Genomic DNA, 27,851 nt, shown 5'->3' on the forward strand with positions numbered 1-27,851 from the left:
GCGATAAAATGACTGCAACATGCTGCAATGTCGTTAATAAAAAAGCAACAATAAATAATGAGAATATGCGACAATAGCGGCGAAACACAGCTGCGGGCCACAACTCATTACTCTACACCTGACTCACCGCAATGACACAATGCGCCCCACTTGGCTGCTGGCAATTAGAAAACAATCGAAAAAGTAAATTGTGTTAGTTTACATAATACGCCATTGAGCGCTACATAACGGGCCAACATAGTAGCACATATGTAGATTGTAATTAGTAGCGTCAGATTAGCCGGAGAATACCTTTTGATAACATAATGGATGAGTACTTCGAAAAAGCGAGGCAATATAGATACATTAGGGTGCTTCAAAATTTTTTAAAATTATTATTATTATTTTTTTTTTCAACTCTTACCCCCTCAAATGTTAGTGATTGACAAACAAAAAAGCTTCCTTCAAGCCAGCCGCTGCAGCTTAACTCTAAGCGGTCGCTATTTTTTTAGGTTCCCATATACATATTTAACATATGAATTTTCGTTTTTTCATTCAAACTAAAATTTCACCAACTAATTTTCGTTTCTCAAAAATAAACATCACATATTCAGAAAATTCATTTTTCAAACTTTAAAAAATTTTTGTTTGAAGCACCCTAATATACATAGTACAAGCAGTTAACACTGTCTTATCTTTCACTGTGTGAAATTATTGTTTTTGCTACATCTACCAGAACTACCAATTATCGACTTTCTTTTTTTTTCCATTCGGTGCATACCTATCACCAATAGCAAGAAGTAGTAACAGTTTCCTTCACCTAGTTGCACAATTTCATGATATTGCTTCTAGGCTTCATTCATTCCGTTTAGCTCTGAATTACCTATGCACTAGTTCTCAATCAACTCAATGGCTCATTGAACAAATATAATCCGCTTCTGGTACTCATTAGTCAGTGATAAATTGAGTAATACGGCTGATTTCATACCGAAGTCCATACGCCTTTTGTTGTTGTTAAATGATTGATAAATGCTCATAAAAGCACAGACAATAAATAATTGATTAGATCATTCAGGTACGCATTCAGTATGTTCCACACATTCCACTACAGTCGTGTTGTTAGTCACAATAAGTTCATTGTTGTGTATCGCATAATAATTGTATACTCTTTTTTCGTGTATATATATTTAGATTGTATGACAAACGGCTTTTTGGTTCTATATATACTTATATATGTAATTAATTTGCATAAAATACACGCGCTCATATAGTTAATCTACTAAATGGTCTATGTTTTTTAATTAATTGCAGGGTTACGGTCTAATTGTTTTCGGTCTCATACCGCAACTAAGTTGGCTTCTTATTAGTATTGAGTCAAGCTAAAATTTCTCTTTCATCTCTATTCTTTATTGTCAACTTTTCTTCCGTTGAATCTTCCTTTGAAACCCAGTTTATGAGTTCAAAATGCAGTACATTCTACAAAATTCTTCAAGGCAATTATGGTTAGAAATGGGGATCTAACATAATGCCGGTCCAATGAATGAGTCAAGATTGGGAAAGACCTCTCCGAGCGGTTCGATACCAAACGAGGTTTCAGACAAGGCGACTTCCTTTCGTGCGACTTCATCGTTCTACTGCTAGAGAAAATAATTCGTGCTGCAGAGCTTAATTGAACAGGTACAATCTTCTATATGAGCGCACAGCTGCTGGCGTACGCCGATGATATTGAAATTGATATTGATTGATATGAAATTGGCCTCAAGATCAGCGGCGTCAGTTCTGCTTTTTCCAGACTGAATAAGGAAGCGAAGACAATGGGTCTAGTAGTGAACAAGGGCAAGACGAAATATCTCATGTCATCAAACAAACAGTCGTCGCACTGTCGACTGGGCTCTCACGTCACTGTTGACAGTCATAACTGCAAAGTCGTAGATTATTTCGTCTATTTAGGAACCAGTATTAACAGCAACAACAATGCCAACGTCGAAATCTAACGCAGAATATCTCTTGCCAACAGGTGCTACTTCGGACTGAGTAGGCAATTGAGAAGTAAAGTCCTCTCTGGACAAACAAACACCAAATTCTACAAGTCACTCATCATCCCTATCCTGCTATATGGTGCAGGGACATGGACGATGACAGCATTCGATGAGTCGACGTTACGAGCTTTCGAGAGAAAGGTTCTCTGGCAGATTTATTCGATGGAAAGAAGAGCTGTACGAGATGTACATTGATATATATTATGTCGAATTAAGAGACAGCGGCTACGTTGGCTATATCATGCCATTCAAATGGATGAAAACACTCCAGCTCTGAGAGTATTCGACGCAGTACTCGCCGGGGGAAGCAGAGGAGGAGGAAAACCTCCACTCCGTTGGGAAGACCAGGCGCAGAAAGACCTGGCGACACTTGGCATCTCCAATTGACGCCAAATAGCTAAAAAGAAGAACGACTGCCGCGCTGTTGTAAACTCAGCTATAACCGCGTAAGCGATATCTACTACGTCAATAAAGAAGAAGATATGTATCTGTTCAATAACGATATAAGATATATAGATAGAAATTAATTGTGGTTTTGTACTGCGAACTATGGTCTATAGTGTTCTCTCCCATATCAAATATGGTCACAAAGGTTCAGCACTCTGAACAATTCCAGAGGCTTGCTGGGCGCGATGGAGGTGATGTGATGCCTTTTTACTTAGACGGATCCAAGCGCTTTGAGCCTGTTTCTACAAATTGCTAGGCAATCTAGAATTATGTGTTCTGGAGTTTCCGATTCCATGTCGCAAAACTGTCAGTTTGCACAAGAGGCTGTGCCTATGTTGGACAAGTGTTTTTGATCCTGCAGTGCACAGTATAGAGCGGGACAAGGTAACGAAATGTGTCTCGAGGGAAGTTGATCATATTTCTAAACCTTGCTGGGTTGTAAACTCTCAATTGCTGCTTGGCGTGGCGCATTTTTGTTGCCTGCTGCCAGTGCCGTTCTCTTCCCACTCTCTCCTCCGTGCGGGGCAATTCCTTTATGATGTGGGATCCCACCGCAGTGGCGGTTCAGCCTTACTATACGCTCCTTCACTAATAGCGATTTGACTTCATAAGCTAAGATCGCTGAGTATAGCGATACTGGTTGAGATAGTTGTACTAATCTTCTAGTTCTATAACTATATTATTGACGCTCTTGCTATTAACGACACTATTCCTATTGACTTTTTATATAAGGAACATTAAAATAGTTTATCCACAACTTGCCGCACTTATGTCTATACGAATACAATATGTTCATACACCTGTGTAGGCACTAGTGTTCCTATAAGCACGTACATACATATGTACAATAAATGATGGTGTTTATGAGCTTTGTCTAGCAATTATCAAAACAATTATATTTTGCATTAAAATGCATATGAAATTCTTACCTAAACTCATATATGTAGTTATAGGGTGTCACAGCATGCTGCTTGAAACGTCGGTCAATACATACTATTCATTTGAAAAAGAATAGGGAGTTTATTCAGATTATCTGGTTAATTCTTCGTTGATATGATTTCTATGCTGTGTTCCACAATTCAGCCTCTCAAATTTTGACTTAAAGAGTTATTTTTTGGATGAAATCAGACGTAATGAAACTCAAGAGTACCAGGAGAATGAGTTAAGAGCAGTCTACAAACAATTGAAAATGTAGAAGGTTGGAACAGTCATAACGGAATAGCAAGGTATATTTTATGTCGAAACCCATTTAACCCCTTATGTATGGCGACGAAGCAATTCATCTGGCAGCCGTAAGTGATTCATCAAGGAATAACTGGAATAAATGGAAACTACCGATTTGTGTTGATAAAAAATTAGACTTCTCATCCAGCTATATGGCCCTTGGGAAAAATTACTGAATGACATAAAAAATACGATGGCATGGTGAGAGTGGTTACCATTCAGACACAAGATAGTACTGTGAAAAGGCCTATCCGTAAAATATTTCCACTCTACTCGGAAGAAGAAAGAAACAGTTTCTAGCAAGACAACACAAAATCGTATAAAAGCAGTGATAACGTTGCAGCAGATTGTTAACATTTACTGCAAAGACAATGAAAACGTACATAACGTCATCAATAGTGATTTGTTTATGGACGATCTCATGACTGGAGATCATACTATTCAAGAATGTAAGCAATTGCGGGAGAAATTGATGTAAGCTTTACAGAGTGCAGGATTATATTTGAGAATTTTATAAAATAGTGTTAAAATAATTGATGAGCATACACGGAAGCATAATGAAATTATTAAAATCAAGGAAATGGATTCAGTATACTTGACGGTGTAAATATGTCGCTTAAGGGACACCCCTTGGCACCAACGCAACTCAATTTTCATAAAAACTGTTAGCCCTCACTGCTCTATTTTCTCACCAGAACGTCATATGGACAACAGTTTTCTTAACTTAAAATGTTCGCATGAAACATTGCTATCTCCTGAAATCGGTTGTTGTAACACCCTATATATCCTACAAATCTACGCTTATAGTTAGTATGATGGTATGTAAGTGCAGCTGTGTGCAATTTGTATAAAATGTAACATTTGCGTGAACAAATCGAACGAAATTAATTATAATATAAATTGTTTACGGAAAGTGCATTTTACCCACACACATTTATACGAGTACATATGTATATATTTACACAGGCATGCATTATTTCCTTTATTTGTAGGCAGATCGATTTAATATGCATTAACGCGCAATAATCGCTTTTAGGCATTGTTGTTGTGGTTTTATTTCTATTATTATTATGAATTTATCTGATTTCAGGGGCTTTTGTTTGGTTTTCCTATGTAAAATGTGTGCTTAAAATTACAAATCGAAGGATTATGAGTAAATTGTCGCATTTCTATTAAATTTGCTTGGCAAACGTGTGAAAGTATGAACACAAAAACAAACAAACAATTTTGCAGAAAATGAAATGCACAGACAATTTTTGGCATATGCACCTTTGAATTTCGATGGACAAAACTTGACAGATATTAATACATACACGCAAATACATAAGTATGTTGTGACAAGAGCTTACAATTTTGATGGAATAATTGTAATTTTATATGTGGTAAATATTTGATTATTATTAAAAAAAAAAAAAACAAACAAAAAAAACAACAAAATCATGCTTTAAAATGTTAGTCAATACATTAAAACCAAGGAAAAATGTTAAATTAGGTTGCACAGAAGCCATAAAATACCGTTCACAAACACAAAATATTCCTTACAACAACTTTGAGCAGCTCGCATGGCAGCTATATGCTATAGCGATTCGATCTGAACAGTTTCTTCAGAAGTGTCATCATTCTTTTAGGCAGTAACCAAAAAAAAAAACATCGAATAAAACAAGTAAGGAAGGGCTGTCACCGAACATTTTATACTCTCGCATGATAAAGTGATAATCGAGATTTCATTATCCGTCATTTACATATTTTTCAAATACCGTATTTGTGTAAAGTTTTATTCCGCTATCATCATTGGTTCCTAATTTACTATATATTATACAGAGAAGGCATCAGATGGAATTCAAAATAGCGGTATATTGGAAGAAGGCGCGGTTGTGAACCGATTTCACCCATATTTTGTACATGTCATCAGGGTGTTAAGAAAATATTATATACCGAATTTCATTGAAATAGGTCTAGTAGTTCCTGAGATATGGTTTTTGGTCCATAAGTGGGCGAGGCCACGCCTATTTTCAATTTTTAAAAAAAGCGTGGGTGCAGCTTCCTTCTGCAATTTCTTCCGTAAAATTTAGTGTTTCTGACGTTTTTTGTTAGTCGGTTAACGCACTTTTAGTGATTTTCAACATAACCTTTGTATGGGAGGTGGGCGTGATTATTATCCAATTTCTTCCAGTTTTGAACTGTATATGGAAATGCCTGAAGGAAACGGCTCTGTAGAGTTTGGTTGACATAGCTATAGTAGTTTCCGAGATATGTACAAAAAACTTAGTAGGGGGCGGGGCCACGCCCACTTTTCCAAAAAAATTACGTCCAAATATGCTCCACCCTAATGCGATCCTTTGTGCCAAATTTCACTTTAATATCTTTATTTATGGCTTAGTTATGACACTTTATAGGTTTTCGGTTTCCGCCATATTGTGGGCGTGGCAGTAGGCCGATTTTGCCCATTTTCGAACCTAACCGTCTTAGATAGAAATACGTGTACCAAGTTTCATCATGATATCTCAATTTTTACTCAAGTTACAGCTTGCACGGACGCACGGACAGACAGACATCCGAATTTCAACTCTACCCGTCACCCTGATCACTTTGGTATATATAACCCTACATATATCTGACTCTTTTAGTTTTAGGACTTACAAACAACCGTTATGTGAACAAAACTATAATACTCTCCTTAGCAACTTTGTTGCGAGAGTATAAAAAATTTTCATACAAGCACTCTATTCCGATCGAAATTCACAAAAGGTTTCAGATTTATTCAACTTAAAAGAAAAATACTGATTTTTTCAATGTCACAGCTTATTTAATAAAATTTAAGCGCCTTGTTATTCCTTCATTAACCACTAATACAACTGCGTTTTTGTTTTTTTGCTATCTTTTTTAGTTAAAAAGTTATACTCATTTATTTTTTAAAATATAAGGTGGGTCAAATAAGTTGTGAGCCACTGTATATGCTTTAGAGGTCAAAAATCGGTCGTTCTGACAAATAAAAAGTTTCTTGTTGAGAAAGAGGCAGCTGAAAAATTTCACATAGATATTTCTAAAACTAAGAACGATATCTCTAAAACTGAGTCCGCATATATACGGACGGTTGGGTATGGCCAAATCGAAATATACATATACATTAGGTTGGTTCAAAAAAATTTTTGATTTTTTTTTCAACTCTTACCCGCTGAAATGTTAGTGATTGACAAACAAAAAATCTTCCTTCAAGCTAGGCGCTGCAGCTTAACTCTAAGCGGTCGCTATTTTTTTTAGGTTCCCATACATTTAACATAGGAGTTTTCGTTTTTTCATTCAAACTAAAATTTCACCAACAAATTTTCGTTTCTCAAAAATAACCATCACATATTCAGAAAGTACACCTTTCAAACTTTAAAAATTTCTGCGACAAATTTTGATTATCTCAATTAGACGACTAAATATGATGATTTGAAATTTGAAATTTTTTCAATAAAGATAAAAAAAGTTTCTGAGAATAAGTCGCGAATCATTTGATTATAGCAATAAGAATACTCACCACTAAAAGTCAGCAGAATTCGCAGATAACTGTACCTGTAAAAAAAGAATAAAACATATAAGAATACTATTATTTAGAATAAAAAAAGCTTAAAGTTCAGTATTACAACAGCAACTTAAGCTAAAAGTAAATCTACATAATATTAATTTAAAACTTATAAACATTTTTGGTGGACTTTTAATTTCTTTTGTGACTCAGAATATATTTTACCTATGTTTACGGGTTTCAAAAAATCGATTCTTTTTATTGTCTTACTAAACTCTGTAACACCTCTAGAATATTGTCCTAAATTTTCAAGTTGACCTGAGTAATACTTTCAGAGATACAGTCTTGGCCGCCCGAGGCTAGCTAGGCTAAGACCGCCGTTTTTTAACTCTTTATTCTCGAAACTGTGTTTTTGAAGTCGGCTGGCAAGATTTTTCGAGAACTACTTGACCGATCTTCATGAAATTTTACACAGATCCTAACTCGCTGATACATTAGTAATTTGTGATTTTTGTTATAAAGAATATATAAATCCTAACAAGAACAAAAGAATTGTAAATTTTGTCTGTGAAGTCATCTAAGGATTACGAACGACCTGTTGGAGGTTGGAGCATAGAGAAAGGGGTATTAGATGAGTACCTTGGTGTGAGCTTGAAAGTAGCTGATTAATATGTATTATGCTGGAACTGTTTGCGTGTAGCGGTTCAAAATCTCATGGCAACAAGTTTTGGCACGTTTCTGGATTTTAGCCGCCTAAAGAAAGGTCAATTCCGAAAGCTAAATTTGTGGAAATCGTAAAATTATGAATTGTGTCATCGCGCTCTTTTAGAGCACTCAAGAATTTGTGTGATGGACTTTTCCATGAAAGATGTACTAGCGGAGTTTTGACATAACTTGCCGAAGATTATAATGAGTTGATATCGTCAATTATCATCGCTCTCGGTCGGTTTTCGATTCACTACTCTGTAAAATTTGATAAATAGTAGACAATTATTAAAACAGAACCCTTTCAACCTCTAATACGGAAAATTTGAAAATTTTTTCTCCTATGGACTAAATAATATAATATATATTAGAGCAGATCGATTTACAAGAGCCCAAAAAAAAAATCTTGTACTTGTATGAAGGAAATGTTCTATGTGTTCTATGGGCTATTCTGAACAACTTTGCCTAAGAGACTCTGGGTCTAGAATCGGTTTTTGGTCCATTCACCTTCACCTCTTCGCTGAGAACTGCGCAGCAAAATCGGTGGAACGACTACTGGCTGCAGGAGAATTTACATATAGAACCTTCGGGCATAGCCTGGTGGGTAGTGGCAGTTGGGTAAACACCGTCTACATGATCCCACTTTTCAACTGGGAAATAAGGTTCAAAGTAAACATAGAAAAAGATGGCTGGCATAAAGGTACACACCGACACTCTAAACATCTATACGTATGGCTCGAAAATGGACGATGGAGTTGGTGCGGGAATATACTCTCAAGAGTTAGGCATAAGGCGCCGAAGCAGGCCACAAAGGTGTCGAATGCAATGAAATAGTGGACGAAATGCCAAGAATGGTGTACGGTTGTCTACCGAAAACGTGATCAACATTGGTAAACCCATGCTTTGTCTATACGATCTCGGGAGAAAAGCATAGAAAAGAAAATCAAAATCCCATGGAACGAGCTACCTGCGTCCAAAACTGCAAAAATCATGTGTAAAACGTTAGATCGGCAGTACACAAAATTCCTATTGGCACTCCATTGAGGAGACTGTAGGAACATAATGGGAATACTAACTAGTCACTGTATGATGGCGACACACGCCCGCAGGATTGGGCTGACAGAACGAGAAGACTGCAAAAATGTCTAGAACAAGGCAGCAGGGAAACAATGAAGCATATTTTGTGCACTTGTCCTACAAGACTACGCTTTAAGCAGCTGGGCTCCCCACGGTATGATACACTGGAGGAGGTATTGATGGTGAGGCCGCAGAGTCTGTTAAAATTCGCGTCAAGCGCAGGCATCCAAAAGGATGAATTCTATCTGGTATCGCAAAGGACCAAACTAGGCTATGTGTGGCTTATGGGCCTACCAGGTTAACCTAACCTAACCTAACCGAATATACATACTTACATACATGATATGTACATTTCAGCGAGAACAACATTTTGCCGCCTCACATACAACTAAATATGAAATTGTATATATGTATGTAGTGCAAATATGCAAATTTATGCAGTGGTCAATCAAACAACAACAACAACTACAAATTCCCGTCGCTTATTTATATGCTTGAAGCGATGCCAGATTTCATACGATTTGTTTGCATAACGGTTAATTCAATATTCGTTGTATTTATTTACATGTTTATTACCTCGCGGGTGTTGCCATATTTTTAGCGAAACAAAAGCACATATAAATTTTAAATTAGCTACATTTGGCTTTTAAAGGTTGCCACAGCTGCGTTTAAGGCGCGCCAATGTGCATTCTACTTACGGGAATGCAAAGCGCATAAGTCATTGCTGTTGTTGCACTTGCAACGCACACACAACACCCACACACGCGCAGCGACTAATGCGCCTGACATGCATACTTGAATATCGCGCTTGCTCGCTCATTACTTACACAGTTAGATTAATAATTTACAATTTCGAACGTGCCACGACACTTGAACACCCTTACGTGGCAATAGAAAATAGAAAAATAGAAGAAAACGAAAAAATAAATTGCAGTAAAATAGAATTTATGACAAAAGCTGACACTTGAGCAAAACTCAAAGCTCAACGCATGCACGCTCATCCATTTGTAATGCGCGCTTGCTCGCTTTCTGTAAGTGTATGTGTGTGTGTGTGTGTGGTTTTGCCATTTACTGTGTCTGTGTGTGTGGCATTAGTATGACTAACAGGTGCTGATGATTCTTGAAACTTTAGACAAGTCAACCAGGCGTTGCCGAGACAAGTCTTAATGAATTTCTCTCGGGTTTTAATTACTTGTAGACGCGTTTAGCTGTAATTCTGTGAGTTGAATTGCAAATTCTCACTTTGCCACTACTTACGTAAGCACAGTTTATGGTGAAAATTTGTGAAATTTCATTTATGGTTGCACCACTAAAATGATGATTTGTAACTCCTTCTGTTTAGAGGTTTATACTTTTGTTCCTGTTCTTTTTTAAATACCATCGATTTTGAATGGGTGGCAACCCTTTCACAAAAAATTATTTTTTTTTTATTATTTTCTGATTTTAAAAAATTTATGAATGCTACAAGAAATTTCCAGTTCACACACCCAAAGTAGTTTATCTCCTCTCTCTCTCTCTCTCTCTCTCTTTTCGGAGCATCCGAGAGAGAAAAGTATAGCGGGAGTGGGAGTAGGTAAAGTTAATGATCTCGGAAGCCTAGCACAGTTTGGTAATTTATATTATAGTAACTTCATATACTATAAAGATAACTGTTTTCGAGAGTTTTCGCTGAAGAATACAGTAGCAATTTGGATTCCAAACCAATTAGTTAGTAAAAATGACACTCACTTGACACAAGCGTAAAGATTTTTTTTATTTTTGCGTAGAATCTTACCGTTACATACTTGGAGAGACTTTCTGAAAGGTGTCTAAGATCCAATTTTTCAATTACCGTTCCCACGACTGTCGGGTCTACGAAACCGGAACGAACCTGGATTTTTCTCCGGCCAAGAACTGTCAACTTGGCAGAATTCTAAACCAACAATAACAACCAATTTTCTGAATACCAAGCGTAAAAATATTCGTTTTTTAACCCACCGACTAAAATTTCGTTAAAAGTCAACTGTTTTCAAGCACGACCTTTTTGTAGACGTTTGGATCTTTTCTACCGTAGATCTTTATATCTTATAGTAAATAAATTTTGTTTTTGAGTTTCATTCGCGAGAAGGCGTGAATCACTGTAGCAAAGAAGGACCACTTTTAGCGTCGTCAGAGATTTTCTTCTTTACTGGCGTAGACACCGCTTACGCGGTTTATAGCCGAGTTCACCACAGCACGCCAGTCCTACTTCCTGTTCGCTGTTTGGCGCGAATTGGATATTCCAAGTGTAGTCATGTCCTTCTTTCTGGTCTTTCCAACGGAGTTAAGGTTTTCCTCTTCCTATGCTTCTCCCGGCGGCTTGCGTCGAATACTCTCAGAGCTGGAGTGTTTTCGTCCATTCGGACGATATGACCTAGCCTGCGTGGCCGCTGTCTCTTAATTCACTTAACTATGCCAATGTCAGTCCATCATTCCACCGAATGCGTTATTCGTCGAAGATCTTTTCTTTCGAAAACTCGTAATGTTGACTTGTCCATGCTTCTGCACCATATAGCAGAACGGGGATGATTTGGGACTTGTAGAGACTGATTTTTGTTCGTCGGGAGAGGTCTTTACTCCAAGAGTTATTCTGCGTTGGATTTTGAGGCTGACATTGTTGTTGCTGTTTATACTGGTTCCAAGATAGACGAAATTATCTACGATTTCGAAGTTAGGAGGATGGAGTCATGTGTTGGTTCCAAGATAGACGAAAATATCTACGATTTCGAAGTTATTAGGATGGAGTCATGTGTCGAAGTTCACGCAAGTGAGGAAAGTTCTCTGAGAACGATTCTTTTACATACTATGTGGCGCTCACAACTTCCCGTCTTAGACCAAGTGTCCTCTGAGTAGCAAAAGAACATCAGCTTGAGGGCGAGCTAAAGTGAGAAGGGTCCCTAGGGTTTTGGGCTGGATTTGAGACCCGCCACGTAAAAAATGCTAATGAAAATGAAACAACAGCCTCGAGCGGATGAAAAAAGTGATATTGGGCCACTTTAATTGAGAAAAATTCTCTCGATTCGCAGTTTCAGCAATTACCTTGGCTTTACGGCGACATCGAATTGATAAGAGTATACCCGAAGGTGGCAGTTCACCCAAATTCATTCTACAAATATTTAACAACAGCTTTTGACGAATATGAATTCAATTTAGAACTATTGAAGTGGATGCCTTATCTATTTAAACAGCCCAGTAACGGATTCAGTCAAATACAGCTTTACGCTTTACATTAAAACATATTTCCGGAAAGCTGTCATCCGCTGCGATTTCTAATTCTCGTCTATCTATTTACCATACTCGCCGAATTCTTCGAAATTATTATTCGCATGATATCGGCGTAGCGCCACGGTTGCTTAATTACCAACTTGACACAAAGCGAACCTCACGAACAAAAGAAGTACAAAAACAATTGCCAGAACAGTCAACTTCTTACAGTCACCACAACTCAGCAACTTTCCATCAGAGACTTGCGAAAGTATTACTCTTTCCAGACAGCAAAGTTTGCCGGGTCTCCTCTCCAACAGCTGACGTAAATGACAGCTATGAAATTAGTCTGGCACAGCAGACTGTTTGCCGGGGAGCGGTGCAAAGCAGAAATTTTGGTTTGGTGACGAGTTTTTGGCATAAAGCGTAAACTGCTTTGCCAAAAAGGATAAAGCGTAGAGCCTGTCGAATAGCTGGGCTCTGGCTTACTAGGTGAGCAATTTGTGTACATATGTACAACTATGCATATAAATTTGTATATATGTACATACATATGTACATATGGATATGAGAGTGGTTGTCACAGAAAGAAAGAGTTGAGTAGCCAGTAGTAGGTTGAGCATGAAGCCCAATTGTGCAGGCAAGTCGAAACTGTTGGTTCGCTTTACAGCAGCGAATTCGGAACTCAACTCGTATTGCCTTGTCTGGCGAAAATGTTGTTATGCAAGGCACTGAATGATTACTGAATAATTGAGTAGTGGAAAATGAGACTACGCGAATGGTTGCAAGCGAAGCTGTGGAAGGGGTTCGCCAGTAATTGTACGATGTGTATACATTATACGTTGTTCGAAGGTGTTGTGTGGGGTTTAGAGGGAACCCACTGAGTTCGACGGTTATTCAAATGTCGTGCTTTGTATGTGACTTGAATGCAAAATAAGACGGCAGCGTTGAATTGGAACGTAGAGCCCAAGGCACATGAATAGGCATAGATGCATACAATGTTAGAATGATGCGTGGATACAGGGTGCCAATAAGTAGCTTAGAATATTTTTGAAGGTAAATGAGATATTTAGTATTAAGTCAGGTTAGTTTAGAAAACTAGGTATGATATAACAGAAACGAAAGCTGAAGATGCTTTTCTAAACAATTACGCCCTTTTTCATGTCTAAATATTAATTAGTTTGAGATAATTTATATCGGGCCAAGTATATTAGATAGGATTGATTTACAGGAAACCAAAAAAAAAATACGGAAAAATCGCGTATGCGTGAAATGTTCTACGAATGACTCTGAACAATTTTGCCTAAGAGACTATGGGTTTATAACCAATTACATGCCAGCGCTTTCTAAGGCGTTGTTTTAAGGGTTCATAAAAATTACTTAGTCAGTTGTTGAGATATTCGAATGAAATTTAGTATGTAGGTGCATTTTGATATTCTATTGATCAGTTGTCAGAATCAGGTAATTCGGACAACTAAGTATATCACATATATCCCATACAACCGATTATTCAGAATTTTTAAACTTCGCCTCATAAATCACAGACTTGAAACCGGTTAGACACCCATATTCTCTTAGACAAAGTTGTTCAGTATGATCTCTAAAAAATTTTCCGTAAATGCAATTTTATAGAAAAAAAATCTATCCGCTCTAATGTACATATATGCAAACACTACACAGAACATACTTGATATGAAAACCGCAAAGAGCGCGAAAGCTGCTCAAAATTAGAACGATAAGTTCACTCGAAGTTACCTTTGTGTTTTATGACTTTCAAGGGGTCCAAAAATACTCCGCATAATAACCGATCAGCTGTTGGTGGGAAGCGCCGAACTTTCTTTTCATATAAGCGAAGAGATCAGGTTCAATTATACATTTCTAAAAGTACTATTTTTGATATATGTGGGGCCATGTTTGTCACACTTTTCAAGCATACAATCTCGGATAAGTAAAATCATAATATAAACTCCATTAAAAACTTAATATACTAGCCACCCTGTATTACTAAATACAAACTGAGCTAATCGACTGCCACGGTTTTTTTTGTGCTTCTGCTACATGTCTTCCTTGCCCGATGACTGCCTATAAAGCGACAAACATATGTATGTCGATTCAGCAACTGCATTTTCGTTTTGGCATATCCGTTCGTGACACTCGTTCGCTGCCTCATATAGATTCAACAATGTACAAGTATATATGCAAGTATGTATATACAGACATAACTACACAGTATGGAACTTGTGTTCTTCACTACCCATCTATATGTATAAGTACATACTTTATGAGACAAATGCACCTATGTAAATTAGTCCGAAACCAAAATTTGCTGCTTCATATTGTTGTTTTTGTATTGTATATACTAACATACTTATATGTATAGTAAAATCTTTCGACATATGCTTTCTGACTTGAAAAAAATATATTTCCCACCAGATTTATTGAGAACGCCTAATTACTTTCTCATTACCCAACCCATACTTATGTGCTATCCTGAGAGAGTAAGCTACTCAATTATTAATCAATTAAGTTACTTACATTCTATTGCAATATATTACAAGTGCTATTTATTGTATTTTATTGTAAGACCTAGCTCTGCTAACTAATTGGATTAATATTGAATGCGAAGGTTTCTAAATTTTTTAAGAATCCACGAAACCCCTGTTTCAGCTCTCATGCTCTTCCAAGATTAAAAATTTAGGTAATGTTATGAAGCTGAAGTCCATGGCTATATAAAGAAAATAAAATGATACGTCAGAGAGCAACACAAGGGAGTTTTAGTAGAGACTCATAACCTCTTTTCGACATTATTCACCAGTCTTTGCAAGATTCGTCATATAATTACTTTTATAAATGCATCGCTTGAAGTTAGGCTGCGAGTGGATTAGCTGATTCTTGCAGAAGCGCAAATTAAAAGTTCAGATAATGTTCATACCCAAAACATTCGGGTCTATGTAACCGTAAGGATGGGTACTTTACAATACAATTGAAAACTGTTAGGTTAGGTTAATCTGGTAGGCCTATAAGCCACTCATCGATCAGTTTGGTACTTTGCGATACGAGGTGGAGCTCAGTCCAAGAGTACTAGTCATCTTTTAGGGATCTTTAAGCCTGAGCTTGAAGCGAATTTTAACAGACTCTGCGGTTACGCTCCGTTCGTAACCTCCTCCAGTGTATCAAACCTTGGGGACGCCAGTTGCTTACAGCGTAGTCTTGCCAATGCGGAACAAGTTCTCAAGAGATGCTCTATTGTTTTCCTGGTGTCCTGCTCTAGACATTTCTTGCAGTTTTCTCGTTCTGTCAGCGCCATCTTGCGGCCGTGTGTCGTCACCAGTCGTCGTGACCAGTTAGAATTCCCATCATGTTCCTGCAGAGACTTCTATCGAGTGGCAATAGGAATTTCGTGTACTTCTTATCTACCGTTTTGCACATGACTTATGCAGTTTATGCACTCAGTATCTCGTTCCATCGGGTATTGACTTTCTTTACCACGCCTCTATCGAGCGAATATTGATCACGTTTTCGAATGCCAGTTGTACGCTACACTAAGCAATCTCGTCCCTACTTTATTGCCCTCGATGCCTTTGTGGCCTGGCGCCTAGTAGAAGTGGAGTTGCTTGCTTCTGTCAATCTTTTTCACTGCCGCCCTACTTCCCAAGACACTACTGGCCGATAACGATGCAAGGTTACTGCCTTGATTGCTGCTTGGCTGTCTGCGTAGATGCTGACTCTGGAATCGCCTGCATGTTTATTAGAGGAGAGCTCCGAGGCTTTCGAAGTAGCAAAGACCTCAGCTTGAAATATACTGCAGTGGTCTGCCAACATAAAAGGTTGCCTTATGCCCAACTCCGGACAGTATACTCCCACTTGTCGGACTGTTAAGCTGAACAATATTTTCTTAAAATATTTAAGCAATGTTTTCTGGCTTATATTGAGACTTTGTTGATATAAAATCTTGAATCTAAGCTTCATCATTTTCCAAGGCTCACCGTATTAACCGTAAAAGTCAAATTGGGATTATCATTAATGTAAATACTCACTTTTATGACTAACAACAGCTCAAATACCAGTACTGCAATCAAAAATAATTACTCCTTTCGTTCGCATTATATATTTAATACTGATTAAACTTGCAAGGTCTTTGCGGAGACTTCAACTTTACCCACATAACTGAAAATTTTAGAATTCGCTTATATTTTTAAAATGCAAATTAGTTTAAGGTTCTCAATTTGTGCCAAGGGACACTTTGTCTCTGATTGCTGGCATATTTTTCAAGTATGTTAAATGGCTTCGTATTCAAACAGGAGCCGCCTAATGGCTGGCAGTGTGTCGAAAGAGTCGTTAAATAATATTTTGATGTAGACGACGAACAATACACTTCGTTTAACATTTGAGCTTCAAAATATTTTGAAAATTTAATAACACACAACACAGAAAACCACTGACACACAATTGAGCGTTGGATACCTTTGAGTAGAAGCAGCGTTATGCGTTGCCAAGGACACGTGATATACTCAGAGGCAAGCGAGCGTGCACATGTGGATATATAGTATGTATGTTGGTCGGGATATAAATTATATTATACACATGTAAATAATATAGTATAGTAGACGCGCTCTAAAGGAAATTACTATCGTTTGATAACGTTTACTTAAGAATAGGAATTTTTGAACAAAAGAAATGTGTTGGCTTGAGAAAAGCTTAATTTTCACGACCGAAGCCTTGTTATATACTCATGACATTAGAAACTAAACGCTAGACCAAAGTATTTCGAAAGTTTCAAATAAAATATTGAATAATTGTCGTAAGCAGCTAAGTAGGTGTGGTCGCTGAGATCGGCAGAAGATCGTTGTATAAATTTGGTCTTAGAAAATCTCTCAGCCAATGGTTGACTTATTGGCTTACAAAGTTTTGTTCTTCTTCTTTAGCGGAGGATGAAGTCATGTGCAGATGTTCACGCAAGTGAGGAAAGTTCTCTGATCGCTATTCACTTGGGAGTGGCCGGAAACGATTCTTTTACATATGGCTCAAGCAGAACATCCGTTTGAAGGCGAGCTAAAGGTTTGTATTCAACAGTATTACTTGGAATCCTGCACTAGGAAAATCAACCGGTTAAAAAGTAGTTTGACAAGTTTAAATCGGACGAAATGAGCTTCGAAGACGATGAAGGCAGTGCACGTCCTCAAGCGGCAGTTACTGACAAAAACATCAAGAAAGTACGCAAAACAGTTTCGGAAGCCCATAAAATGAAATTGTTCGAGGTAGCTGAGTCTCTGAATGTTGGATAAACTTGTATTGTGAATGAACTTTTTAAGTATGCGTAAGCAAAGTGGGTGCCGCGAGAGCTCAGAATGCATCAAAAACACAAACCTATTGATGATGCTGAGGAGTTTTGAAGCTATTTCGTTGTAATAAAACTGAACTGTTGCGTTGACATGTGACAATGGATGAAACGTGGCTCCATCATTTCACATCGAAGTCCAATCGACAGTCAGCCGAGCGGGTTGCACGTGATGAACCGACTACAAAGCTTGAAGACACAAAAGTCGACAGGCAAGTTCACGGCATCAGTATTTGGAACGCAGGTGTTATAATATTCATCGCTTATCTTCAAAGGAAAAAGCCATTAACAGCGACTGTTCCATAATATTATTGGTACGTTGGAAGGACGAAATCGTAAAAAACGGAGCAATTTGAAGAAAAAAAGTGCTGCTTCATCAAGATAATGTATTTTGTCACAAATCAATGAACAAGTCGAGAATTCTTCAAATTGCTTCCGCATATACTGTGTTCTCCAGAACTGTTCCCCAGTGACTATTTGCTGTTCTCAGACCTCAAGCGAAGGCTCGCTGGAAAGAAATTCAGCAACAATGTAGAGGTAATCGCAGTAACTGAGGTTTCTTTTGCGACTTAAAGCAAATGTATTACAAAAATCGAACCACTTTAGCACCGTTGAAATTCCCCAAAGGGTGAGATGCCAATGACATGCGTACAACTTTAAGCAGAGTCATTTTAATATTTAATATTTTAATGTTGTGGAATGGATGTTTCGCGGATTTTTATTTGAATTAAGTTTTATGCCGCAACACAGCAGGCAACAAAGGGCGGTTAGTCACTCAACCAAAGCGTTTATTGACACACACACACGCACACACACGCACACAGGCACACATGCCCGCAATGTCGTGCAAAATGCTCGAAAACCATCATTGCTTAAGCGCATTTGTGGCCTATACTAATATAATATACATACTATGTATGTATGTGTGAGTGTGTGCATGTGTAGATGTGAGTAGGCATGAGGCTTTACTGTGCGGCCCAAAACACTTTGGGGGCATTCAAAGCTGTTGGTTGCGCTTAACATTGATATACTCTTCAAAGCACACACACACACATCTACAAATATGTAGTTTGTGACGTGTTCGTTTGCAAATATGCTATAGACATAAAAGGTTTTCATATGCGCGTATGTGTTTGCATTTTGTATTAAATATATATACGCTGCATTCATAACATCCGCATATTTTTCATTGCCATGCAAACGGTTCGGTTAGAGCCTTATCACACGAAGCAACTTTTGTTGCGGCAACTCTTGGTTTATAGGCGAGGGGGCGACGAGGAGAGGGGAATCGCGCCGAGTTTCCAGTGTTCAGCAACTCGCTTTGTGTTCTTATTCGTAGCAGTTCGCTGCGACGTTTTTCGGCATTCGTGTTCTTTCTTTCGTAGTACATAGTTGCATTTGCGTATATTTTTTTGAAATTAATATTTTGAATATATTTAAAAATTTAATTTCATCTTTTGGTAAGTAATTTGCAAATATGTATACAAATATACATAATATAATATAAATATTTTAGAAAATGGAGTATGACGAAAAAAATCGAATTAATTAAAGATATTGTGAAATGTATGGAGGAAGCCATACAAATTGATTTAGACGATAGTAAAAAGGGTGATATATGTTTGTTTTAATAAATAAAATGTATTTCTTAATTGACAGAGCTGATTAATATATGTGATAGAGTGCCCCAAATACCTATAAGGAAAAAGAAGCGACAATGGGTTAAAGTAAAGTGAAAGAGAATGAGAAAAAAACTCGAGCAGAGTTGCCCAACACAAGTTGCTCGTGTGAAGGTAATGGGCGACAGCAAAAGAGAATCGCCCGAGAATTAGCAACTAAAGTTGCTTCATGTAATCGCAAACTTACCGATGTCTGGCATTATGCAACACACACATACATACGCTTGCGTGCTAAATTGTCGAGTTCATTATATTTGCAAAAATAAATGATTGGAATATTTTCTCTATACGAGAAGAGAATAGGCATATGATACCACACAGTTTAAGTGTTTCATACTCAAGTGACTATATTTGGTATAATATTCGCATAAGATATGTGCTTCGAGCTATTAGCAAGCAAAATTATTCTCTTAATTTGCAATTATACTGTAAATAACCGAATGATAAGTATTCTCCAGCATACTAAGGAAAAAATGTTAACCTCGGAATTTACATATGTGATTCTATGGAAACTAGCACCGTTGTAACCTATAGTATATTTTTAGATGATACCCTGTAGGCAAACTACATACATCTGATAAAAGCGTGACATTCGAGAAGCAAATGTTGTGTCATCTTCTTCCAAAGATGTTCAAACTTACCACGTATCGTGATCGGATAGTGTCCAGTTAGAGCTTAGGCCTGGAAAATCAACAACTGACCAGATATTGACCATGTGCCAAATTTTGGAAAATACCTGTGAAAAGAGGATCGACACACACCACCTCTTCGTCGATTTCAAAGCTGCTTTCGAAAGCACGAAAAGGAGCTGCCTTTATGCCGCGATGTATGCATTTGGTATCTCCGCAAAACTAATACGGCTGTGTAAACTGACGTTGAGCAACACCAAAAGGTCCGTCAGCAACGGGAAGGACCTCTCCGAGCCGTTCGATACCAAACGAGCTTTCAGACAAGGCGACTTCTTATCGTCGTTCTTCAATCTACTGCTGAAGAAAGTAATTCGAACTGAAGAGGTGAATCGAGAAGACTACTACTATTTTTTATAAGATGCTGGCGTACGCCGGTTATATTGATATCGTCATCCGCGCCGTTAGAGGTTTCTCCATACTGGATAAGGAATCGAAGAATATGGGCCTGGTAGTGAACGAGCGCAGGACGAAATATCTCCTGTCATCAAACAAACAGTCGTCGCACTCGCGACTAGGCTTCCATTTCGAACTTTAAAAGTTGCAAATAATTTCGTTTTTTATTAACAGCAACAAAAATCTCAGCCTCGAAATCCAACGCAGAATAACTCTTGCCAACAGATGCTACTTTGTACTGAGTAGGCAGTTGAGAAGTAAAGTCCTTTCTCGACGAACAAAAATCAATCTCTAAAAGTCCCAAATTATCGCCGCTCTGCCATATTGTGTAGAAGCATGGACGATGACAACATTTGATGAGTCGACCTTAGGAGTCTTCGAGAGAAAGGTTCTGCGAAAGATTTATGGTCCTTTGCGCATTGGCCACGGCGTATATCACATTCGATGGAACGATAAGCTGTATAAGATATACGACGACATTGATATAGTTCAGCGTATCAAGAGACAGCATCTACGGTGATCATGTTATCCGAAAGGTCAAAAAATATTGGACGCAATACCCGTCGGCGGAAGCAGAGGACGAGGAAGACCTCCAATCTGTTGGAAAGACCAGGTGAAGAAGGACCTGGCTTCGTTTAGAATCTCCAATTAGCGTCAAGCAGGGAAAAGAATGAACGAAGAAGACAACCTTTTACTTGTCTGGAGGACACAATGAGACTAATATCATTACCCTATTATCGAAGCAGATTGTCACCACTCTAAAAGAGACTGCACTCCGGTGGCGTAGAATGCATTACCACCTTCATAACAGTCGCCACTTCTTGGAAGATATTGCAGTGATGGAAAGTTCCCGACATTGTGCTCTTCCACCAACCATGCTCGCAAGCTTTGATCCATCTATAGAAAAGCTCGCCCGCACTCTTCTCCAGCGATTTCTTCCCTTACATTTGAGAAAAACGCGTTTAAAGATAAACTGGTAGGCTTTAGGAGCCTGTAAAGCCATAATGTGATGGTTAATCTGACTTGATAAATACAGTCTTAGCGTCAAGTTCATAATTTCTATTTTCAGTATTACATTCTTAAGGGGTCAGTATGGTAATCTTGCCTGTTTTTTTGAAAATTTTTTTTCATAGAAATTTTTATTCTATGTACAATAGAACTTTTTTCACATATCATGAGGTATATCGATCGGAATCAAGTTCTAGTATGGAAAACTTTCACATTTGAAAACGTATCTTCACGAAATTTGGAGTGAGTTATTTTTCATAGAAATAATGTAATATCGGAAGAAATTGTTCGGATCGGCTTACTATAGCATATAGCTGCCATACAAACTGAATGATCGGAATCAAATGCTGCTATGGAAAACTTTTGCATTTGACAAGATATATTAACGAAATTTGGTATAAATTATTTTCTAAGGCAACAATGTAATCTCCGAAGAAATTGTTCGGATCGGCTGCCATACAAACTGAACGATCGGAATCTAGTGGTGGTATGGAAAACTTTTGCATTTAACATGGAAATAATATAATCTCCGAAAAAATTGTTCAGATCGGATTACTATAGCATATAGCTTCCATACAAACTGAACAAAACTGAACAAATAGTTACTAAAAGAAATGCGCTGTGAAGGGTATATTAGCTTCGGTGCAGCCGAAGTTAACGTTTTTTCTTGTTTTACATAAATTTTATCATAACATTGTCAATAAATTATAAAAAATTATGAGTCTAGTAGGCACGATAGCCAGGCGTTTTGTGAAAAAAAATAAGCAAATCGGTTGAGTCGTTCGACCGGTATCATATCCGCCAGTTTAAAAAAGTGTGTTTTGAGAAAAACGCGTTTAAAATTTGAGGTGTGCACACCGAGCGCTCCGAACGTCGAGCGGTATTATTATTTTTGCGCCTTTTTCGCAACCTTCCAATGATAAAGTGGGTTTCTACATTAATTTTAAGGGTATAAATTTGAAAAAAGATTACCCTACCGACCCCTTAATCAATTTGCAAAGCGTTTTACATTCAAAAGCTTTCACCTGTTGGCGCCTGTAATCTCGTGAGCATCTATATTTATATATGTATATATGCATATACATACATATATGTACATATGTATGTGTGTATATGCATTAACTTAGACACAATATCTAAATAGATAATTAAATGAGACACTAAAAGTTTAATTTGAGTAGCTCGACACTCTTCGACACCCTCGCATATTAGACGCCCTTAAATGTGTGGGTGAGCAATTCACCCGCAATTTGCATAATGGAATAATTGATGGCATTGTTATTATCATGTTAGGTAACTTGAGTAATTGTTATTGTTGTTGCCTGCTTAAATGTTAACGTTGTTGTTGCATTATATTACATTAGCATACTTGGAATGTATTCGAATTAGCGTGTGCGTCTACATATACAACCATAGATATGTATATGTATATAAATACTCGTATAACTGTATCTGTTCTTGTGCATATATATTATATGTACAACAAAATAACTTAGTTTGGATATATCTAAAAGATGTCCATGCATATTTTTCGGTGTGAGCAGGTTAGCCTCTGCATTTGAAATGCGGTCTCAGTGCTGGCGTTTGTATGTGTGTGACAAGCTCTTTTGGGGTAGAAAACTTCTCCTTGGAGCTTAGAGTCGGTAAGCTATTTTTGCGGCTACATTAATAATTCTTCTTGTGATTAGAATGCCTCTTCCTATATCCAAAGAGCTTATATTGTGTTTTAATAATTTGATTATGAAGTCGGTGAGTTGTGGGCACTGATTAAGGAATTGATGAATAATTGATTCAAAACATATACAAATGAAGATGAAATTGGGTTCTTAAGTACGTGGCGGGACGGTACTTGTAGTATGTGGCGCGGCATAGTGTCCATTTCAAAGTGATGATATCAACTTGCGCTGTAGATTTGACAAACCGCTGGTACAGTTTTTTTCTGCTGGTTTCTGGGAGTAAGACTTTAGTACTAAACTTCTAACTAACTGTTTATTTTTATAAGAATTTTATGCATGCTGCGAAAATATTCAATGCTTTTCTATTTTTGAACCACCGAATCCACTGGCCGCCAAGTCATTAAAAACTTTCACTGTTCAATGTTGAAGCTTTTTCGTGAGTTGGTTGGGGCGTTTTTTTCTTTGCGGGTACCAAACCCAGTATAGAATGTACCAGAATACTTTGAGGTATTCCATAAATATTGGACATATTTTGAATAACTTCATAGAGGTCGCCAAGAAACACAGTGTGAACTCGTACGATTACTAGATTGCTAGGATTAACGGTGGCCAAAAATGTTGTTTCCAAGTTGAAAACCGATATTTTTTTTTACTCGTTAAAAAGAAATTCAAAACTATAAAGCCTACCAAGCTTTTACAAAAACTCTGATATTTTGAAGCAAGAATGTTTAGTTGAAATTTTGGTTTTTTCGATTTTAAGTCGATATAAGGTCTTCTCGTTAATATTTTAAATAGAAAACAAGTAAGGAAGGGCTATAGCCGAACGTTTTTTACTCTTGCAAATTCCAAGCAAGTATATATAAATCTATACTACTGTGATAAAATTGAAAGGTGAATTTTGTCCATTTCATCCCCACCCGCTGCAAGACACTTATGCCAACGAATTTTCCACTCATCATAGCACTTGGAAAAATCCTCCGTCGTGATGGCCATCAGAGCCTTCTTCGATTTAATAATCAAAAGTTACGAAACGATATTTGTTGAATTTTTGGCGAATGATCACGAATAATCAATGCAGTATAAGATGGTGCATTGTCGTGTTGCAAAAATCAAGAGTTTTCGGCCCACAATTCTGGCATCTTGAGGCGAATAGCTTCACGTAAACGGCGCATAGCGCTCAAATAATATTCGCTCGATTGATCGGTTGTTTCGGGATCGCAAGCATAAAGCCAAGTCTCATCTCCAGTTATGATGCGTTTCAAAACGTTTTGATAGTCAGAAAGCATTGTTTCACAAATGTTAACACGACATTATTTTTCGAAAAAATTGAGTATTTTTGGAACCATTCGAGATTTGACTCTTCTCAAGCCCAATTCGTCTTTCAAAATCGCCTCCAACGATCCAAATGATATGCCCAAACTGTCAGCATTGTCTCTAATGGTTGATCGACGATTTTCAAGCACCATTTCTTTGACTTGTTTGACGTGATGTTCATCAGTCGATGTTTTTGGCCGATTTGACAGCACATTTTTCTCAACACTTTCACGACCGGCCTTAAATTCGTTATATAGTACCATCTGTTAACACTTTTAGAAGACAGAGTTTGATCCCCAAAGGCTTTTGCAACAACCTCAACATTTCTGCAGGCGAAATTTCACTCCGCAAATAAAATTTAATCGCACTTCTTTGTTTAATAAATTCAGACATAGTAAAAAACGAAAAATGTACTTTTGGAGCCTCTCAAAATGATTTTTCAATTCATTTTTTGATATTTTATCTTTCGTTTTCAACGGGTCTGAACCTACTTTTTGGTTTTCTTTCACTTTTTACCATTTTCAAAGGCTTCTGCATTGGTCTATATGTATGTTTCTTGGCCTAACGTTTCTTTAGTTGTTTCGAATGTAAGATCGAAAATGTGATAGATTTTATACCATATAGATATAACAAATAACGGTGAACACAATATATATGAATTGTGGATCATAATTTCCAAACAACGAACGAAAAGTGAGATTATAGATACTAAAAAATATAAAATTTTCCAACTAAGCAAAATCAGAAAAGCGGTCTCATCAGAAGAAGTTTGAATTTTATTGTGCTCTAAATGAAAAAAGATTTTTAGCTACCTACAATTAGCACATATATAATATGCACACTGTTTTTGGTAGCGTTTTTGTTGTAGGCTCCGTGTTCGCGGTTTGTACAGCTGAAGGCAGAGATTCCTTTTCGATGATTGTTGTATAAATGAGCATCCTCCCCCGGACATCCACCCACACACCACATCAACTCAACTGGCAGTTTTGCGCTTTAATACAGACTTTTTTGCTCTTCTACACAAAGGGTGATCCATTTCGAGGTTCCCTACATTTTTTAAAGAACACAAACACAGAAACTTCAAATTTAAGTGGGAATGTTTTTGATCATACGGAAGAACATTCTTTGGCGTTTATTTTTTTAAGATTATACCTTTCAAGTGTTGACCGCGACTACCTCTCAGATAGTCCATTCGTTGAGTTCAATTTTCGAAGACTCGTTCGCGCATTTCGACTGGTAACTGCCAAATGCGACAATTTGGCTTGTTTACATACTCATTGAGCCGGAAATGGGTCTCATCGCTGAAAAAAAAAATTGGCTCGAAAACGTCGGAACTTCGTCAAGCGGCTTCAGTTCTTGCAGAAACTATATTTTGTACGCATTCAATTTAAGATCTCGTTGTGAAACCTGCCAAGTGGTTCCATACGTCAGTTCGAGTTGCTGCGAACGACGGCGAATCGACTCTTCATGGCCTTCGTGTACTTTCTCGGCTACGGCTGCTATATTTTCTCTTTTGCGTGCTGGACGTGGTATATTCGGACGGATAGTATCCAGTAATGAAAACTGGGTCTCGAGATGGATAATGAGTGATTTGTACCGTCGTTCAGGGGTAAGTCCTAACATGATGAAATGCCAAATATTGCTGAACAAAAATAACATGACAGCTTCACAGGACTCACGCGTGACCTGAATTGAAAAAATAGTATCTCCACTTGTATCACCCGTTATACATATGTAAATACATATGTATCTATGCTATGTATAATTTTTGCAATATTTCTCATACTTTTTTGTATACAAACATGCCTGTATTACTTCGAAAATGTGCTTATGTAGTTGTGCTTGTGTGTTTTTAAAGTTTTTTGTTCTTTATTTCCACTCTGCAGTATCACTTGTGTAGTAAGCGTGTGCATGGGAATGTGTGCGTGTGTAAATTTTGCGTTTGACAACTTTATCGTTGCCCATATTGACCGCCTATAAGCCATATTTCAATGTTGGTCTTAACTAACTGTGCTGGTGATGCCACTTATTTACAAATGTGTGTGTGTTCTATCTCATGCTTGCTTTTTTAAACATTTTTTTTTACAATTCTTTTTCATTTTCTTGTTCTTTCTGCTTTGGTGCTCTCTTCTGTGTAGTAACAATATTTGTCGGCCCAAAGGCCTAACCGAAAATGCGCAAAAAGAAAACTGCTGATTACTTTTGAATGCATTGGCTGAATGCGGCAAGTGCGGTTGGCCGACGGAAAATCTTTTCAAAAATTATTAAGGAGCACACAGAAAATCGGCAACCTTTATGTTAAGGTCAATGATGGGTTATTCAATAGCCTGCCTGACGACGCACAGCGGCAAAGAGTAGTGAAGTGAAGAGGCATGAGAGAGCGCCGGACGTAATGGCTGGCAATGTCATCAGCGTTAAGTTTATTTGCTTCGTTAGTGTTCGTGGTACCGCCCGTACATGTGTGTGTATATGTGTGTATGTGCGTGTGTAGTAGTAAGTACGCAAGGACGCCGGAAAAGTGAAGTATAATCTGCGTCTAACTACCACACGCCAATGACTCCTTTCCCCTTTTCTTCCTCACCGTATCCACACAGCGCTTTGCAGCGCACTTCTGAGCCCAACGAGGCGTTTGAGACAAATTTACAACCAAAGTAGCAATTTCGTTATAAAAGGTTAGCAAATCGAAAAAGTGTGCGCCGCATGAGCTTGCACAAAAAACAAGAACAAAAGTGGATTTTGTAAACAGTCAGAGCGCCACGCACCGGAAGAGTGCCTATATCCTACATTTTCTTGCTTTTTTTGGGATTTTAATATGCTAACGGTTTGTTTAGAAGCAAAGTGCTATCAAACACTTCTTGTAAACTCGCATTTTTTTCATTTTTGATTTCTACACCTTCTTCACATTTTATTAATCTTTCCTTTATTACCTGCTTACAGTGTTAAGCCCCTGCAGAGCGATTGTAGTGGCTTGAGTGCTGAAAGCTTGTAAGAAAGTTCGCTGCTTCCGCTTAGCGCTGGTGCTTCTAACGTACGTCGCTTTGTGTCTGCAGCGGGTGTTTTCTGGGTATTTCAGCTGTCAACAGAAGCGTTTTTTTTCTCTAAGCTCAACGCATGTGATCATAATCCGCTTTTATCGTGAGAAGTTAGCTGCTGATAAGATATTATGGAATTTTTTTTTTTTTGAAATTTTGATTTCACAAGAAAAGGGTGAAGTGTTGAGTTTACTTTTCACCAAAGTAAGTAAGTAAGTTGGCGGGATTATGATTTGAAGTGGCACTAAATGGATAAGGTAAAGCTTACAAAGCGCTCTTGCAGCTGATACTGCTTCTGCGAATTTAAATTAGATTATGACAACTGGTATTACGGTTAGTTAAGCACATGTTTTGCTTTTTTAGGTTAACCGCACTTTAGCTGCATCAAAAAAGGGAAACCTAAATTGTATTAACAGAAAAAGAAGAAATTTGCATCCGTCGTTCTCTCCCATTAAAAAAATTGTTGCAGAGACCGGAACAAGTAGTAGTTTGAAGGTGCCAAGTCTGAGGAATATTGAGTG

General features: G+C 37.7%; 1 protein-coding gene across 2 annotated transcripts in view; it reads right to left on the reverse strand.

Annotated features, from left to right (window-relative positions):
• The window catches only part of LOC120782734 (leucine-rich repeat-containing protein 15), a 151,023-nt gene that overhangs the window by 96,083 nt on the left and 27,089 nt on the right, over window positions 1-27,851 (reverse strand). For both annotated transcript variants that reach the window (XM_040115167.1, XM_040115166.1), the window contains exon 2: window positions 7,213-7,247. The gene's annotated coding sequence lies outside the window, so the exon portion shown is untranslated. The remainder of the gene's footprint in view (window positions 1-7,212; window positions 7,248-27,851) is intronic.

The sequence above is a fragment of the Bactrocera tryoni genome, chromosome 1 (genome assembly GCF_016617805.1).
Source record: "Bactrocera tryoni isolate S06 chromosome 1, CSIRO_BtryS06_freeze2, whole genome shotgun sequence".
Lineage (NCBI taxonomy): Eukaryota > Metazoa > Arthropoda > Insecta > Diptera > Tephritidae > Bactrocera > Bactrocera tryoni.